Genomic DNA, 16,901 nt, shown 5'->3' with positions numbered 1-16,901 from the left:
GCTGCTCTTAATACTTCATCCCGAAAATAGCTACAAATAGCCATGAGTACTGTATTTGGCATCCATGCATTCCTCCTTTTCTATTAGTAAACACTGGAAGACAACATTTCCTCTAAGAGCTGTCTTAGCCATGATTTCTTAATAGATTTTTTTCTTTCTTCCATGCTTTCGTCTTTTTTCTTTGATCTACAAATCCGTAATGAAATATGGTTTAGACTTTCTATTTTAGAACAAAATAGTATTTAATAACAGCTTGAACATCAGAAGGCCATGTGATCTCTAAACAGAGGAAGGCATTTTTAGTGAAAGAAATAAGTATATGTGCTGGCTTGCTGTCTTCACATTTACTCACTCCTCAATACCATTGCTGAGTCTGCTCTACTACTCAACTGAGTCTTCCCTGGGTTTGGGTCCCAGAAAAGCCTGGCCCATAAAGCCAGTGAGTACTTTCACAAGTTGCCTTTCAGTAACCTTCAGCATAGAAACAGCCTCCAATTCTTGACTCTCTTCCCTGGGCTTTAGGATTCCAATTCTTTCTGGATACTTCCCTTCATCTCTCATTGGTTCCCCTTTTCATTCGCAGAGCATACTTTGATTGTGTTCTTCAAAAATTGGTGTTACTTTGTTTTTCGTTTCTTGCCCTCCTGGGCAATCTACATCCCTATGGCTTTGATTCCTCATATTCTCAGCAGTCCTTACTTTAAATCTCCACAGTTTTCCATCCTGAGATCTGTATAAGCATTTCCAGTGCACAGGTATCATCATCTTAGAAGTTTTCCCACCTCAGTTTTCTGAGACTGTATTCATTCTTTTTCTTCATACAGGTAAAGACCTTCCAAGATTTCCCTGTACACTTTCACAGCTTCCTTTCTTAATTTTCTCATGAACTAGGTTTAATTAGTTAAAAATAATTTCTCAGATTCATTTATGTATAATTCTTATTACTATGAACGAAAAATGCCTACCAAAACAGAAATTGTGCAAGTTTTATGATTGAGTGGTTAGATGATAGGAATTTAATTTCAGTTCAATCAAATGTATTTTATGTCATTCACAAAGTGATGCATAGTACTTACCAATATTAATTATGAGAGATGATACTCTTATCTCTGGCAGCCATCAATGTACATTCTTGAAGGTCAAATTCCATTTCTTCCAAATAGCAGAGTAAAAGTAAATTTCTACTGGCTAGCTGAGAAGTCATGAAACTGGAACACTCTAGAAACATTTATATTGACAGGGTTCTAAAGAGGTTGCAGACGGAAGGAAAAACAGTTAAGAAACAAAACACAAATTCCAAAGTAATTACACAATTTATTTTAACCTGCCTGTGAGTTGACAAAGATGTATTGAAAATGCCGGTGAGACAAGGAACACCAAATGCATATCCAAACTCAATCTCCAGCTGTTATTAACACCACGGCTCTGTTGAATCATTCAACTGCCCACAACACAGTTTGTGCTGCTTCGTCTACAGAAACACACAATCAGTGGCCCCATAGACAATTGGTGTATCAGGAAGTATGTTGTGATAACATTATCATAAAATTATAAGGTATTGTTCTCTTTTCATAGTGCATAATTTTCTGGGCCATCTGATAGTCAGATTTATCTCCTAGCTTACTATGTTTGAGGTTTTCAGATAGAAAAAAGCCTCCCTTCTAAGGTTCTGGGGAAATTGGGACTGATCACCAACTGCCAGAATCTCTTCTGCAGCTGAGAGCTTTGGTCAGAACAAACACACAGCTAGTAAAACAGGCAAGGGCCTTTGGCAGTCTCTGGTGATAATGTACACCAGAATTTTATTCTAAGGCATGCCTTTCTTTTCTTTCTGGTCCTGGGGCTCAAACCTCTGGACCTGGGTGGTGTCCCTGAGCCTCTCTGTACTCAAGGCTAGTGCTAGACCACTTGAGCCACAGCGCTGCTTCTGGATTTTTTCTGAGTAGTTTATTCCTTCCCCAAGCTGGCTTTGAACCGCGATCCTCAAGATCTCAGCCTCCTGAAGAGCTAGGATTACAGGTGTGAGCCCCGGGAGCCCAGCTACAGGCTTTTACTTTCTATTGGTACCTCACTTATTTTCACATTTCAGTTCTGAGACTTTCGCTTACTAGAAGGTTGCCAAGTATCTGTTCATTTCTTTATCCCTGGGTGTGTATTTTCTAAATGCATTAAAAAAATACAGGCCCAAAGCTTTTTATTAGTTAAATAAACAGGAAAGAAACAGTCAGGGAGCTCTGGTCCCTCTTCCTGTTTCTTTGAGATGAATTCACATTATCTTCCTTTTGCCTCTCCTCATTCCTCAGCTTCCCCCTCGGTTTCCCATGGCTGCTCTGTGGGGAGGGCCATGGGGAGGGCCATGGGGAGGGCCGAGAGCCTCCCATACCCTTGATTGACAGGTGGCTGATGCTTCTAGGCCCCACCCAGCCAGATTGACCTTCTCCTTGTACTGGCACTGAGCACACTGGTCCGTGCATTCTTGTTTCCGCTTCCCATAGTATCTTGGAAACATTCTGATCTCACTCTTCTACTTTTGTATAGTATAATTTGTCCAATAATCCTGGCAGAAGAGACCTAGAATGCTGTTTCTTGTATCTTAGCATTATTGTGTCGCAAAATATGTAATAGCCTTTTATCTACTATTATTAGTAGTCAGTGGATCCTCAAATGTTTGGTAGACATCTCACCTACTACTAAAAGGAAATCATCCAAGTGTATATACAATATGATTCTTTTAAAACAAATGACTAATAAATACATACAATTGAGTAGGCTGTCCTTGAAGGAATGAAAATGGTGCAGATTGAGAAGAACAACAAGGACAGTCATGTCAAGAAAGTCACTGAAGAGATGGATATAACAAATCAGCTGCAATGACACTGAGCTCTTTTATTATGGGGTACAGAAATGAGAGTGCTCTCGGTGTTCAAGATAGTTAAGGAAGTCATGGCATGGTTGTACACGGACAAGGTGGGAAAGAAGGCGTTTCACACATTGCTCACTAGAAAGGTAAGTTCTGAAAGAGTATGAATAGAGCTTTTTCACATAAAGAGGGTTAAGTTCTCTGGGTAGGTGAATGAAGGAGAATTTCTTTTTCCCTTTTTTCCCACTTTGCATATCAAGGTATTTTTTTTTGTCTTTGCCAGTACAGGGGCTTGAACTCAGAACCTGAGCACTGTCCCTGGCTTCTTTCTGCTCAAGCCTAGCACTCTTGAGCCACTTGAGCCACAGCGCCACTTCTGGCTTTTTCTATATATGTGGTGCTAAGGAATCGAACCCAGGGCTTCATGCATACTAGGCAGGCACTCTACCACTAGGCCATATTCCCAGCGCTATTGTATTGTTTTTTACATAAGAAATACTTGGTAATATGACAAAAAATTAGCTAAATAAATGTTTTCAAGGAGTTACATGAAATAACTCATCTATAAGATTCAATAGGGAAAATGTCATTGATCTCTCTTCTATCTCCTCAGTTTTCTTCCAGTCACAGCCTGGCCCTGGAGCTGGAGGAAATTCCCATCATTTCAATGTATCTATTACTATAATTATCCTTCAAGAATCCAGCTCATTGATTTCCTCACTCTCCTAACACATACGGAACTTGAGAAATGGGAAGAGAGAATAGACTACAATATTCAAAACAAAGAGAATCAGTAATTTGTCTAACACCTTACAGTTGTCTCTGTATTTAACAGGAAAGGGCTAAGCACCAAATACTTTCCACTGTTGATTTTGGGCTAGCCACACAAATGACAGTAGTCCTCCACTAACTGTCAGCAAAGTCTCCAGAAGATAAACACCTTAGCAAGGTCATTGTGGAATTTTTTTCTTAATAGCTCAAAATGTGTTTGAGTAAAAAAAAGTGTATTACCATTTTACTGTATTTAAATTTCATTAACTTATGTAAAGTCATTTACAGTCTTGGCATCCGACTTGCTGAATCATGTTTTGGCTTATTTTGAGCAGCGTGTGAGCGTTTTCTTTAACCAGTTTGTCTTAGTAACATTGTAAAGAGAGTTTTTTTTTTTCAGGTGATTCACTTTAATATTTTATTTAGGCTCTCTTTTCCCAAGTAACTGACGTACAAATAACATTTAGTGTGACACATCATTACTTCAGAGAGCAGAGGAAACCTATTTTCATTTCTAGAGTGTTGACTGAACTGTGTTGTTCATGATCTGTGATGTCCTTGGAATTAATTTCCAGCAATAGTGGTAACAATTCTTTAAGTGCTTTTCAAAACATTCCAACAGTCAAGCTTTCTAAATTTCAGGAGACTTACTTGTGCAAAGTAAGTTGCGAATAGAAGGGGCGTTTGCTGCAGTCTCAAAACAAACAAAAAATAGGGGCTCAGTATGTCTTCTTTAGGGCGTGTACTTAAACATATCAGTGAACTGATACACAGGCCATTTGGAATGCGACGTTATCTATTCTCCCTAACAGGGACATCAAATGCAGCTCGGCGTCAAGGAAATCCAGCCAGCGTCATGTCTCTAGAGCATAGCACATTTTCATCCCTCCCAGCCGGCTCTTTCTCCTCCAGTGCAACTTAAGCTGTAGATTCAGAGTTCTCTGGCTGAGCATACATTCTTATTGACCTTAACTAAAATAACTAACCTGTCTGGGAACCTGCTCAGAAACTTAGCCACCTGGGCTCTATGTTGTTTTCTGAGTTCCTGCAGCTTTTTTCAACTTAAAGAGAAATCCAGAGGTATATGCTCAGCGATTCACGATCAGCGAACAGATTTATGAAAACCTCTGGAGAATTCGGTTGTGAGTCACAAAATGAGTTACGTTTTATCTCTAAGCACACATTTCCCCTTTGTTTTGATCATTTAAATGACTTTGATGTTGAGAGTAAATTATTTGCCAGTTAATCTGGTTATGTCTTAATGAAAATGGCAGTCACTTTCTCATTAGCCTTGGCTGATGTGTCTGCCTTTTAGATATGGCACAGCAAAAGATGCCTGTGTCTGAGAAGAGTGAGAAGTAAATAAATGACTCAGATCCTGCTCACAGACCTGCTGTAAAACTTAAGCATTTATGAGCCTCTGTAATACAGCACTGTACCTTAATTATGATGTCAGTTTAATCAATTCTACTCATCAGTTATTGATTTGCCAAGCTCCCTTTCTTGACAGGGCATAATCAATTTGAGCACGTTACAACACAAATGCATGGAAATTGTTCCTGTCCTGTCTTTAAGTTGTGGTTTACCTAAAAGTATGGAATCTCTACCTTTCTCCCCTGTTCCAATAGGTGGGAAGTCAGACAGACACTCAAATATGCCCAATGTAAGCTTCTACTTTCCTCTGTAGGCAACGATTTCAGCATAACCATCCACTGATGGAAGCGTGCCTTCTCCTACAGAAGCATAAGGTATAATTTATATAAACACGTGACTTTGAAGGAATCCCAGAGTCTTCTCTAAAGGGAGAAGGCTCAAGAGTTTGGGGAAATGTAATCATTCCTTCAAATAAACTGAGTTCTACAAAATTTGACCTGCTATATTTGTGGTTTAAAATTTTATTTCACTATAACCTAGAATCGCATGTCAATGAGGTAAGTCATCATATAATGAGCTTCAACATCCCCAGTAGGGCATGGGGCCTCTCCGAAGAGAAAAGCCCTCAGGTTTCAGAGGAAGGCATGCGAGTGGGAAATCTATGATTTCCTTTATGATTGCTAGGAGGCATCAGTGACCTTCCTTAGTCAAACTTAGTCAAACACTAAAAGCAAAGACAAAAGTCAAGGAATCCATCCTCAATTCATCAATTTCTGGCCATTTTGGTCAACGGTCACAGGAGATAGTATCAAACACCTTGCACCTGTTATCTGTGAGGTCTCGTGGCTTCCTACATTAGCTGCTGCAGATAATAAATTGTCCTCTTCAACTGCTTACGGAAGATCACCAGTTACATTTTGGTATTGTGTAGTTTCATATTTTATTATTGTATTTTGTTTTTATTGCTATTCTAGGTAGTTGTCAAATGGGTTTTTTTTGTTTGTTTTGTTTTTGTTGGTCGTGGGGCTTGAACTCAGGGCCTGGGCATGGTCCCTGAGCTCTTCTGCTCAAGGCTAACAGCTGTACCACTTGAGCCACAGCGCCACTTCTGGTTTTCTGGTGGTTCCTTGGAGATAAGAGTCTCACGGACCTTCCTGCCCTGGCTGGCTTTGAACTGTGATCCTCATATCTCAGCCTCCTGAGGAGCTGGGATGACAGGCATGAGCCCCAGGTGCCTGGCTTCAAATGTGGTTTTAGTTCCCACTGTGGGTTTATGAGTCAAGTCGATATGTTCATAGCATCCCCCTCTGGGCTGCCCTCCCCCGCTGGGGCAGGGTTTATTCTTGTCTGCAGTCTGGTGGTCACGTTCAGTCTCTCACCTGGAACAGTGATGTCACTAAAGACACCGAGTGTATGTACTTTAATTCCAAGAAACATGAAAGAGTCCCACATTACTACAGAAGGCTGTTGCCAGCAGCGAGGCAGGGCTTCCTGTGTATACAGAGACCGAGGGGCAGATCATCCGAGGACATGACCAGGATGTGACTTGCATAAAGTGTCACGTTGCCAACGTTTCAGAATGCTTCCTAAAGGCATCCTGGGGTCCCCAGAGCCCCGGGAGCCCAGCTGTGGTCAGAGCTGTGTGCACAGTTGGTGAACGGAGGAGGTACATCACTGGAGAAGGAAAGATCTCAGGCCCAGGGGGTTTGAAGCAAGATGAGCCTGGTCAGTCACCTCAAGAGCACAGAGGCGATGGCTCAGGATTGGCACGGAGCAAGCAGGGGGAGCTGCGGGTTCTCTCCCCTCTCTGCTCTTGTGAGAAGCGGGGATAATGGAATGGCCCGGAGATGACCTATCTGCCCCACTTCATGGCTGAGGAAACGGAGAGGAAGTTGGCTAACAGAACCAGCTCTCTGCGGAGGCATTTGCCGCCTCTTCCTTCCCGATTCCCTCTGCTCAGATAACTTTGCACGCTCACATGTAAGGCATTGCTCTGCGATGAGCACTGTAAAGGTGGTAATTGTCATGATAACTTTATTGAGGTTCTTTTTCTTCTTTGCTTACAGGTTGGCTCAACTCAAGAATGAGCTTTCTTCTAACTTTGCAAATGTAACAGAACATTCTTCCCTGACTTGTAGAAAAAACAACCACAAACAGTTACTATGTTTTTTGCCCCATCTTATTTCTCCGCCTAAATATTATTTTATTTTGGACAAAAAGAAGGAAAAGGAAGAAAAACTAAAATGGTGATCGGTAGGTTAAAATTCTTACTAACGTTTTAGAAATGTGATATTAGGGTGAGGCGAACAGATGCTATGTGGGTTTAGATACGATCTAAGATGGAAAAGTGAGCTGCTCTTGAAGTTAATGACATGCTCTAATGAAAAATGCAACAGGCCACCATTAGCAGTGATTAAAAAAAGTAACTGTGAGTTTGTCTGCGTAGAGGGTACTTAAGGAATTCAGGCAGAAGGTGGTTAGCTCTGGTTCCAGGGATTTCCTGAAGAAAGGAATAAACAATCATCCTTGATTTCTAATAGAAAAATATTTCATGCAGAGAGAATTCCAGTCCCCTTTTGAACGACACTGTATATAATGGTAAATTCCATTTTAATTCTGAAATCGACATTAAATTCCATGTAAAGTTAGCCCTTGCTGGGCTATTTAATCGACAATTAGGTGGCCTTCTTTTGTTAGAAATTACAGCTTCTTGCTTAACAGCTAATGTGCCAACCTACTAAATCCATCACCTATGCGTAATAAGTGCAATTTAAGCATTTAAGGGAACAATAACCATCAAGTGCGGATAGCCCGATCCATGCATTTGCAGGTAAGAAATGTCAGCAGAAACAAAATGTCTTGACTGAAGGGACAAAAATCTGCAGTGAAGCAAGAAATCCCGAGGATGTTTGCCCAGGACAGCTGTGCAGATAGACTCAGACAGCAGTGGGAGACTGGCTGTCTTCATTTCTCTCAGTAGATATGGTTTTTATCCCCCCCTCCCCACACTTTATATTAACACCTGTTAGCTGGGCAACTTGAAGGTTTCATTGTGATGGTTTTATTATATATATAATATACTTTTTATTTACTTCCTCTATATATGCATATAATATTCTTTGGTCATATTCATTTCCTTTATAATTCTTATTAGTCCCTCCTCTCGTATCTTCTTTTTTGAAAGATTTCCTGTCAGGTTCATTATGACCTTTTCATACCTACTTGCATCCTATTTAAATCAAATGCCCCCTCTAGCTCCTCTCTTCCATTATTCCATAATACCCTGTTTTTATTCATGTCTCTTATGCTTGTTTCTGCATAAAAATGAAGAATATAACTATTTTGAGGAAATAAAATGCATAACTTTATCATAGTACAGCATTGTATCTTTCTTAACATTTAACAATCCTTTCATTCTGGAGATAAATCCTTGTTGCATTCATTGATTGTTATAAAAGCTCATTTGCTAATATTTAATTGAATAAAATTATTTTTAATGTACTATGTGAAATTATGCCTTTTTTCTTTTGTTGTTGTTCCCTATGGTTTTACCCCTGATGTCACTGTAACTGGATTTTGGTACTTTGGGTATTTTATATACGTTTATCAGAACTAGGGAAGGGAAGGGGAACATCAAAATGGAGAGACAAAGGGTAAAAAAAGGTGAACCAATGCAACAGCAATACTTACAAGATAATATGCTGTAAGCCAACTGTACAAATGGGGGGGGATTGGGGAGAAGGGAAGGTGAGAGAAAAATGAGGGAGGAGGTTGACAAGTTGGTTAAGAAATGTACTCACTGCCTTATGTATGAAACTGTAACCCCTCTGTACATCACTTTGACAATAAATAAAACTGCATCTGTTTTATATCTTAATGTGTCTGAAGAATATGTTCCTTCTTTGAGAGAAAACTAAATATTTCTGCCCTTTTCAAGTTCTTTTTTTTTGTTTTTGTGCTGGTCCTGGGTCTTGATCTCAGGACCTGGGTGCTGCCTCTAAACTTTTTTGTTCAAGACGAGCATTCTGTCACTTGTGCCACAGCTCTACTTCCAGTTGTTTTGGTGAACTTCCTTGGCTGAGCTGGCTTTGAACTTTGGTCCTCAGATCTCAGCTTCCTGAGCAGCTGGGATTACAGGCATGAGACACACTGGTGCCTGGCTGCATTGAATTTTATGACTGTATTCTCCCTCCTTCCTCTTCTCATGGAAATTTTTATAATATATGTTCTTCTGGAGAATCATGACTTTGCTTGTTGTTTTGTAAAGGAAGCCTCTTTATTTTCTCTTAGACATTCCATGCATCTTTGATTCTATCTTCTCTTCACAGTATAATGTTTATATCTCTTTCATCAGAATTGCAAAATTGGTTTCAAAAAATCAGTTCCCTTACTTGACATTGTCATCCTAACTTCATGCTTAATGTATATTTTTTTGTTTCTGTTTAATGAAACAACTTGAATATAACAAATTCACTTTTGATATTTCCCTTTTCACATTGTAGGGTGTCAGGTTACAAATATTGGCACTTGTGTCTGTGACTGTCTCCTGTACGTGGGCGTGACCATAACACTGAACTGCGCTTATGTAACCCCACCGGGCCTCTGGCTCCCAATCGGATATTTTAAAACACAGGAACGAATTCAACATGTGTTTTTGGACTCGAACTCCATCTAGGCTCTGTGGATCACAAACCGTGATTCACTGGCCCCCAAATGTTTGAAATCTAACAAGTTTGTGTGAGTTACTGAAACAGGGAAATTCAATTCATGTTGTACACTTTTGTGGCGACATTCGGCAAAATGATGTGGCATATTGGCATATTCTGTGTCTCCCTATCATTTTATACCTGTCATATTGACTTTTCAAGTGTTTGCTAATATTTTGTACTGCCGCTACAAATATAGTTAGCGCTGAGACTGTGCTATATGCTAAGTGACCAGGGTGAAGGTGATACGCACTTTAGTAAAGCCACCTATAGTCAAATCTGTTAGCTCTGTGGATGGGGACTCAGTCCTGCTCATTCTGGTCTGGTTTTGGCTGGTTTCTTCTAGTGAGAGCACAGGAGGTGAGCAGGTTATGGGTGGCTTTCCTGTCCCCTGCCTCTGGTGGCAGTTCCAGCCAGGGCTGCTGGTCCTCCATCTCCCAGAAGAGGTGCTGTTTCTGTTCCTCCTCCTGCCCTAAACCCAACAGCAGGGCCTCCTCCTGTAGCTCCTCATCCTCAAGGGGTCTCAGTTTCCTGCTATTGCTCATCTTAGCTTTGCCTCATGCTCCATTTACAATTATATCTCTTTTGATGGAATAGGAAGAATGAATTTCATTTTTCTGATTAGATCCTGAATAATACAATGTCTAATCATCGATGACAGCACTTGTGCCTGACGTAATTACGCTGGCCCTGGGTCTAGACTGGCCACGGACTCTGTGCGCTTCCTTCCGCCTTGCTTTTCCCCTCTTCCTGACGTAGGGGCTGCAGTCCGTTCCCTTGCTCACATGACAGCTACGTCCGGTGCCACACTTACTTTCATGTTGGGAGCAACATGGCAAAACCCTTGAGGCAGAAATGGCAGTGATGGCCCCAAACCTACGACTTCCTGCGACAGTCTCTCCAAATCTAGGAAGGATGGAGAGCGAAGTTTTTGGCAGGAGCTTACTGCCAGCAGACACAATGACAGGGATCTGGCGAAGGAAGAAGAGCCAGCTTTGGCCTTGTCAATCGTGTCTTTGCTTGCAGCAGGGCACTTGCGTGCATTTACTGAGTCTTCACTGCTCCAAAGAGGATTCCAATTAACTATTATGCATAAGAGTTTTTGCTTTCTATCATTACAAGTGTCTTTCCCCTTCCATTTCCTTCTCTCGAGCTTTAGAAAACCTTCCTTGACACTGGGACTCTTCTCTGGTTTCCCAGTTACCAATCAGTAGCTTCCTTGTTCTTTGTTTTGTTTGATTAGGTTTAGTCTTGAACTCAGGGCCTGGGTTCCATTTCTGAGCTCACATCTAGTGTTGTGCCACTCTTAGCCAGGGCGCCACTTCTGGTTTTCTGGTGCTTAATTGGAGATAAGAGTGTCACAGACTTTCCTGCCTAGGCTGGCTTTGAATCGCCCCTCAGATCTCAGCCTCTGGTAGCTAGGATTACAGAGCCATGGGAAGCCGGCTCTCCCCTGCCTACTGTGGTAAGCACAAAGCTTATCACCAACCCACAGCGACAATCTGGGAGCTACATAGAAGAGTGAACAGGAAACTGCAATTAGGTCCCCCTAGCTTACACATGGGGTTATATTTCATATACTATGGGGGACATTACATTTACAGATCGTTCATGCTTATGTAAGAAGTCTTCTGACTGTGATTAAGTGAAAGCTCAGATATGAGGTTGAATGAACGTCTCTATATTGGTTGGCCTGAGCTAGCTGCTGCACGGTCACCCTTGCAGCCATCTTCCCAGGTGGGAATTGGGGTCCAAGTCAGGAAGACAAGAGGACCTTGAGACCCCTCTCCATCATCTCCCTCAGGTTCAAGGGAGAACGGCGAAGTGCATATCTTGCCTGCGGGTAGGCACACACATCCCCAAACCAACAAAGGACACAGTGTCAGGGCAAAAGGATGAGGCAGAACTCAGGTAGGTGTTTAAGCACAGAGTCCCAAGTTATTGCCTTGGGAGTGAGATGCCCGCTGAGCCTCTGATTGAAATCCCCACTGCAAGATTCCCAGTGCGATAAATTTGCCTTTTTTATTTCTGATTCCGCCACGTCAGGGTTGTGGAGGATGTGGTATTCCCACTTCCAATCAGGAATCTGTCTCTTGCCTTTGCACTTTGAATCTTACTTCTCTCGGAAGCCTTTTCCCCATTGCACTTTTGTTTCTCACTTGTTCTTGGATTCTCTTGCTGACGTGGGAGTTTGATCAAGCCATTCCCTGCTCCATGGCACCGGGTCCTGCTCTCAGCGCGGGCTAGAGGGCTTTCATATCCTGCGTCATGTTCTCCTCAGTGCCTCTGAGGCGGATCTCCTCCACGTGGATCTTCTGTGTGCACGACACTTTCCTACCTGTGTCCCTGAGCTGGATCTGTGTCTTGTGCAAGAGACAGCACAAGGTGCCTCTTGGACACACCCTTCCTCAGCTCCGGAGGCCACGAGGTCTGCTCCGGGAAGTCCTTTCACTCCACAAGGCTTCCCCAAAGCTCATCCTCCTCCCTCAGTGGTGTGAAGGTATGGACAGGTTTCGCTCATCTCTTCTAGAGAAAAACTCAAATATTGGATGAAATGAACTAATCTCTGAGAATAATATTCGGGTCAAGAGTGAAAATATTCATTTATTCTGTATCTAGTCGTCGCCTTCTTCTTCTTCTTCTTCTTCTTCTTCTTCTTCTTCTTCTTCTTCTTCTTCTTCTTCTTCTCTCTCTCTCTCTCTCTCATGTACATAAACACACAGACTGGGGCAGTTCTATGCCTAAATTATCCCATATTGCTATATGTCAATTCCATTTTTATAATAGTTTTATTTTAAATTGTTGATTGTTTTGAGAAAAAAAAGGTTGCTGGTTTGTAACCAGCATGGAATAGAAGCAATTAGAAACCTTCTGACGTATACTTGTATAAGATGTGGCTTCTTAACTATGTTCTAGAAGGTATAAAAGCAGAGACGTGTGGGCAGTGACTTGTCAGCGGGTGTGAACTTCTGTGGTGTGCCAGAAGTGAAAGGCTTAATAGAAAATGTAGAGATATACTGCATTCCAAAAGTCAGTCTTCATTTCCTTATTTTTTTTTTACTTGATGATATTTCCAATTATAAAATGACAGGAGCCTCCTGCTCCCAAACTTCCAAGTCTAGGAAGAAATTGAGATGTTGCTATGTTTGACCTTAGCCTGTCTCTCACTCAGGGCAACAGAAATGGACCTCATCAAGCTCATCTAATCGTGTGGCTTATTTTGGCAGTGTCACGTGATTCTCAGCCTGCCTCCAGGCGGGTGGGGGAGGGATGTGATTGCGTTACTGACATCATTCGGAAGCGCACGGGGTGAAATGGCTGCTTCCATGGACCAGTCCCTCAGGAGCTAAACCTCGTGAGAGGACGCAGCCCGCAGGTGGAGAGAGGGGAGAGAGGGTCACTTCCTTTGGGAAAGGTAGACAGTAGCCCCAATGCTGTCAACTCTGTCCATGCTAGGGCACATCACGCTTTCTGGTTGTTTCTACAGCCAAACGGGAATGAACCATATTTAACATCTTCTGTGGGCTCTGCCCACCCTTGATTTCTCTTCCTTCCTCCTGCGTGCAGACCGGCTGAGGTCTTGGGATCCTTGCTCCCCTAACGGTCACCCAGAACGTGCTCTGAGGGGCGCTGCTGTCCTCACAGGGTGCAGCTATCCGTCTAGAAGCAGGCTTTTCTCTGGCTCACACAGCTCACAGCCTCTGGAAACTCCTTGTTTTGTCTTGTTTATTTACACTCCTGGGGCTTGAACTCAGGGCCTGAGCACTGTCCCTGGCTTCTTTTTGCTCAAGGCTAGCACTCTACCACTTGAGCCACAGTGCCACTTCCGGCTTTTTCTGTATGTGTGGTGCTGAGGAATCGAACTCAGGGCTTCTTGTATACAAGGCGAGCACTCTACCACTGCGCCATATTCCCAGCCCTGGAAACTCCGAATCAATAAATTCCACTAACCCTTGGATTCCAGTTTCTGTATACACATGCTCTGTTTCTGTAATCACACGAGAACTTAGGAATATCTCCCCAGTGAGACAGTGATACTCATATTTTTGGGGGGGTCCTACAAACAAAAAGAAATAAAGTAATTCATTCTGCTTTAACACTCACTTGTAATTGACATTTGTTACCTGATTCTTCAGGTATTCTGGAAGTTCATGAGATAATAATGAATAAAGAGGAGTGCTAATTTATGTGGAAATCTTTTTTTCTTTTATCCTCTCTCTTTTTTTTTGTTCTTTTTCCTTATGTTAGATTCCTGCCAGCACTGACTTAATTAGGACTTTTCTAGACTTTCAAGTTGGCCTATGCTGTTTTTCTTTTTATTGTTGTTCATGCTTTGCTTTAGTTTTTAGAGCCAAACTTACTATCTGGCCAAGAAATATTTGCTGTTTCTTTCCTCTCATCTTTTAAAATTTTGCCTTCTCTCTACTTTTCCTTCTTTTCTTCCTCCTATAAAATATTCCTGAGGGGCTGGGAAGGAGGCTTAGTGGCAGAATGCTTGCCTAGCTTGGATGAAACCCTGGGTTCAATTCCTTAGTACCACATAGACAGAAAGAGCCAAAAATGGTGCTATGGTGCAAGTGGTAGAGTCAGCCTTGTGCAAAAAAATGGAAGGTCAGACACAGTGTTCAGGCCCTGAGTTCAAGCCCCAGGATTGGCAGAAAAATTATATATATGTTCTTTACACACACACACACACACACACACACACACACACACTCCGGGCCTCTTCCCATGCAGGAATCACGAGTGGGAAATTGCTATAGTGCTAGATCCATAACATCAAAGGAGGGATGGTAAAAGAAAGAATGAGTGTGGGGGGAAGGGAGGTTCATTTATATAATTCATACCAGAGAAGATTTGCACTGAGCAAGTGAGCCTGTGAGAGCTGAGAAGGTCTGCATATGGGCAAGGGAGCCAGCAGGGACCACTTCATACAAAGACACAAAGAGCTCAATCACACGCCCCAGGACTGGTGCCTTTGGAAAACTAGTGTGGCCAAAAATAGTGAAGGTGTTAGTAACATGTGTGATGGGAAAGAGGAGGACCCAGGATGGGCCATCTTCAGATAAACCTAAGATGTCTAGAAAAATGAACTGCTTGGAACTTGATACGCAATGAGAAGTCAGTGATGACTGCTTTCCTACCCAACAGAGAAGCAGCGGAATTCAACAAGAAACAGTCCGACAGAAATGACATTCTGAAAGCTGTTGCTTGAAAATTTAGCTCCCATAAGATTCCAAGTGGAATAGAGCAGTATCTATGGAAATGACAAAAAGAAATTATAAAGATGTAGTTTGGAATTCTGCACATACTTGCTGAACTGGACATGAGAACGGATGAACAGACCAAGGGAGTTTACCGGGAGCAACTGGATTGGATGAATGGCAACTTACTGACGTTTAGAAGATTGTGGGACAATTGGATTTTGAGAACAAACATCCAATGACACATATTTATTTGAGACACGTGAGATACACCCCGGGGAGACAGAAGGCAGGTCCTGGGTAAATGAGCTTGGAGCTCTCAAGGAGACAAACTTGGAGCATTGTCCTCATTCGCATGGAGTTAAAGCTACTGGAGTGGATGAAGTTTCACAGAACAAGAACAGATGGAAAAAAATCTTTCTGTACCAAACTCTAAAGAAAATGAGCATTTCAGAGATTGTTCAGTGGCGCGAGGTAATTCCTGGGCAGATAGGTAAGAGGGCGGTTCTAAGAGAGAGAGAAGTATTTCAATAAAGAAAGAGTAGGTGATAATATTAGATGTTGTTGATATGTAAGAATTAAATTGCACAGCTCTGGAAGTCATGGATGGCCCTTCTGGGTCTCTAATGGGGAAACAGCTTCTAGAACATTTCACCCACATTTTATCAAACAGATCTCCTAACTGCTCTTATTGACTTCCCAGCTTCACATCTATAGGGCTATGAATCCTATGCTTGCGTAATTTCCAGCCAATGTTCCTGTCTTCTTTCCTTGGAGGCTACCAGGCCTTCAGCCGCTCCTTTCTGTAACCCACACCTGGAGTTCCTACAGCGTCCGGCCTGTCCTGTGCTCCACCCTCCTCTTCTCCCCTTCCTCCCACAGGGAAGCCCCGCACTCCCTGCCCTCCAGTGAGCCTTGCGGTCTCTCTCCTTTGGCGTTCTCTGCCTGGAATTACACTGCAGGTACGCTATTTCCAAACCTGGCCAGCTCCTTCTACCTGCTTCTCAGTTGTCAGCTCCCAGTTTCCTTTCCTCCGCGAATACAATGCCACATGTATGGTCTGTAATTCTTCCACCAAAACCATTCCATCCTGAGTGCTTAGACGTGTCAACTCCAACACGGCTGTGACACTCATGCCTTTACTTGTCACAAAATAAAAAAACTCCTGAGGACGGGGGCTCTCTTGTTGGTCTTCGCATGGCTCTAACCAGACATGCTTGTCATGGGATTTGCTCAATAATTACATGGAAAATGTTCAGTGTTTTATGATATTGCTATGATTTGAAAGCAGTATTCTTTTTTTTTTTTTTTTGGCCAGTCCTGGGCCTTGGACTCAGGGCCTGAGCACGGTCCCTGGCTTCTTCCCGCTCAAGGCTAGCACTCTGCCACTTGAGCCACAGCGCCGCTTCTGGCCGTTTTCTGTATATGTGGTGCTGGGGAATCGAACCTAGGGCCTCGTGTATCCGAGGCAGGCACTCTTGCCACTAGGCTATATCCCCAGCCCTGAAAGCAGTATTCTTAATATTAATACGAACGTTAGTAAAGCACTGGATAGTCTACTCATACAAGAAGAGACCATTCCACAGGTGAGAAGAACCTTCCTTCAGGCAGAACATACAACACTACTCAGGAAAAAAGCATACATAACCTTTCTTCCAAATTAAGGAGATATATTGAAAGCGCCAGAGGCCTTCGCTGATCTCACAGTGACAGCTGACCTATCCATACGGAGACAGTTATAACCCCAGGCTCTGTCCTTAAGAATTTTTGCAAAATTAACTTTTGCCAAGTAAAGAACATTCTGTATATTTCATCACCGAGATTTTTTTTTAAATTAATAAAAATAAACAAGATAGCTAGGTGACAGTGGCTCATCCCTGTAATCCCTAGCTCCTCAGGAGGCTGAGGTCTGAGGATCAGGGTTTGACGCCAGCTCAGGCAGGGAAGTCTGTGAGACTCTGATCTCCAAAAGAAAACCTCACTGTT

The sequence above is a fragment of the Perognathus longimembris genome, chromosome 15 (assembly GCF_023159225.1).
Source record: "Perognathus longimembris pacificus isolate PPM17 chromosome 15, ASM2315922v1, whole genome shotgun sequence".
Taxonomy (NCBI): domain Eukaryota; kingdom Metazoa; phylum Chordata; class Mammalia; order Rodentia; family Heteromyidae; genus Perognathus; species Perognathus longimembris.
This window is presented reverse-complemented; position numbering follows the sequence as displayed.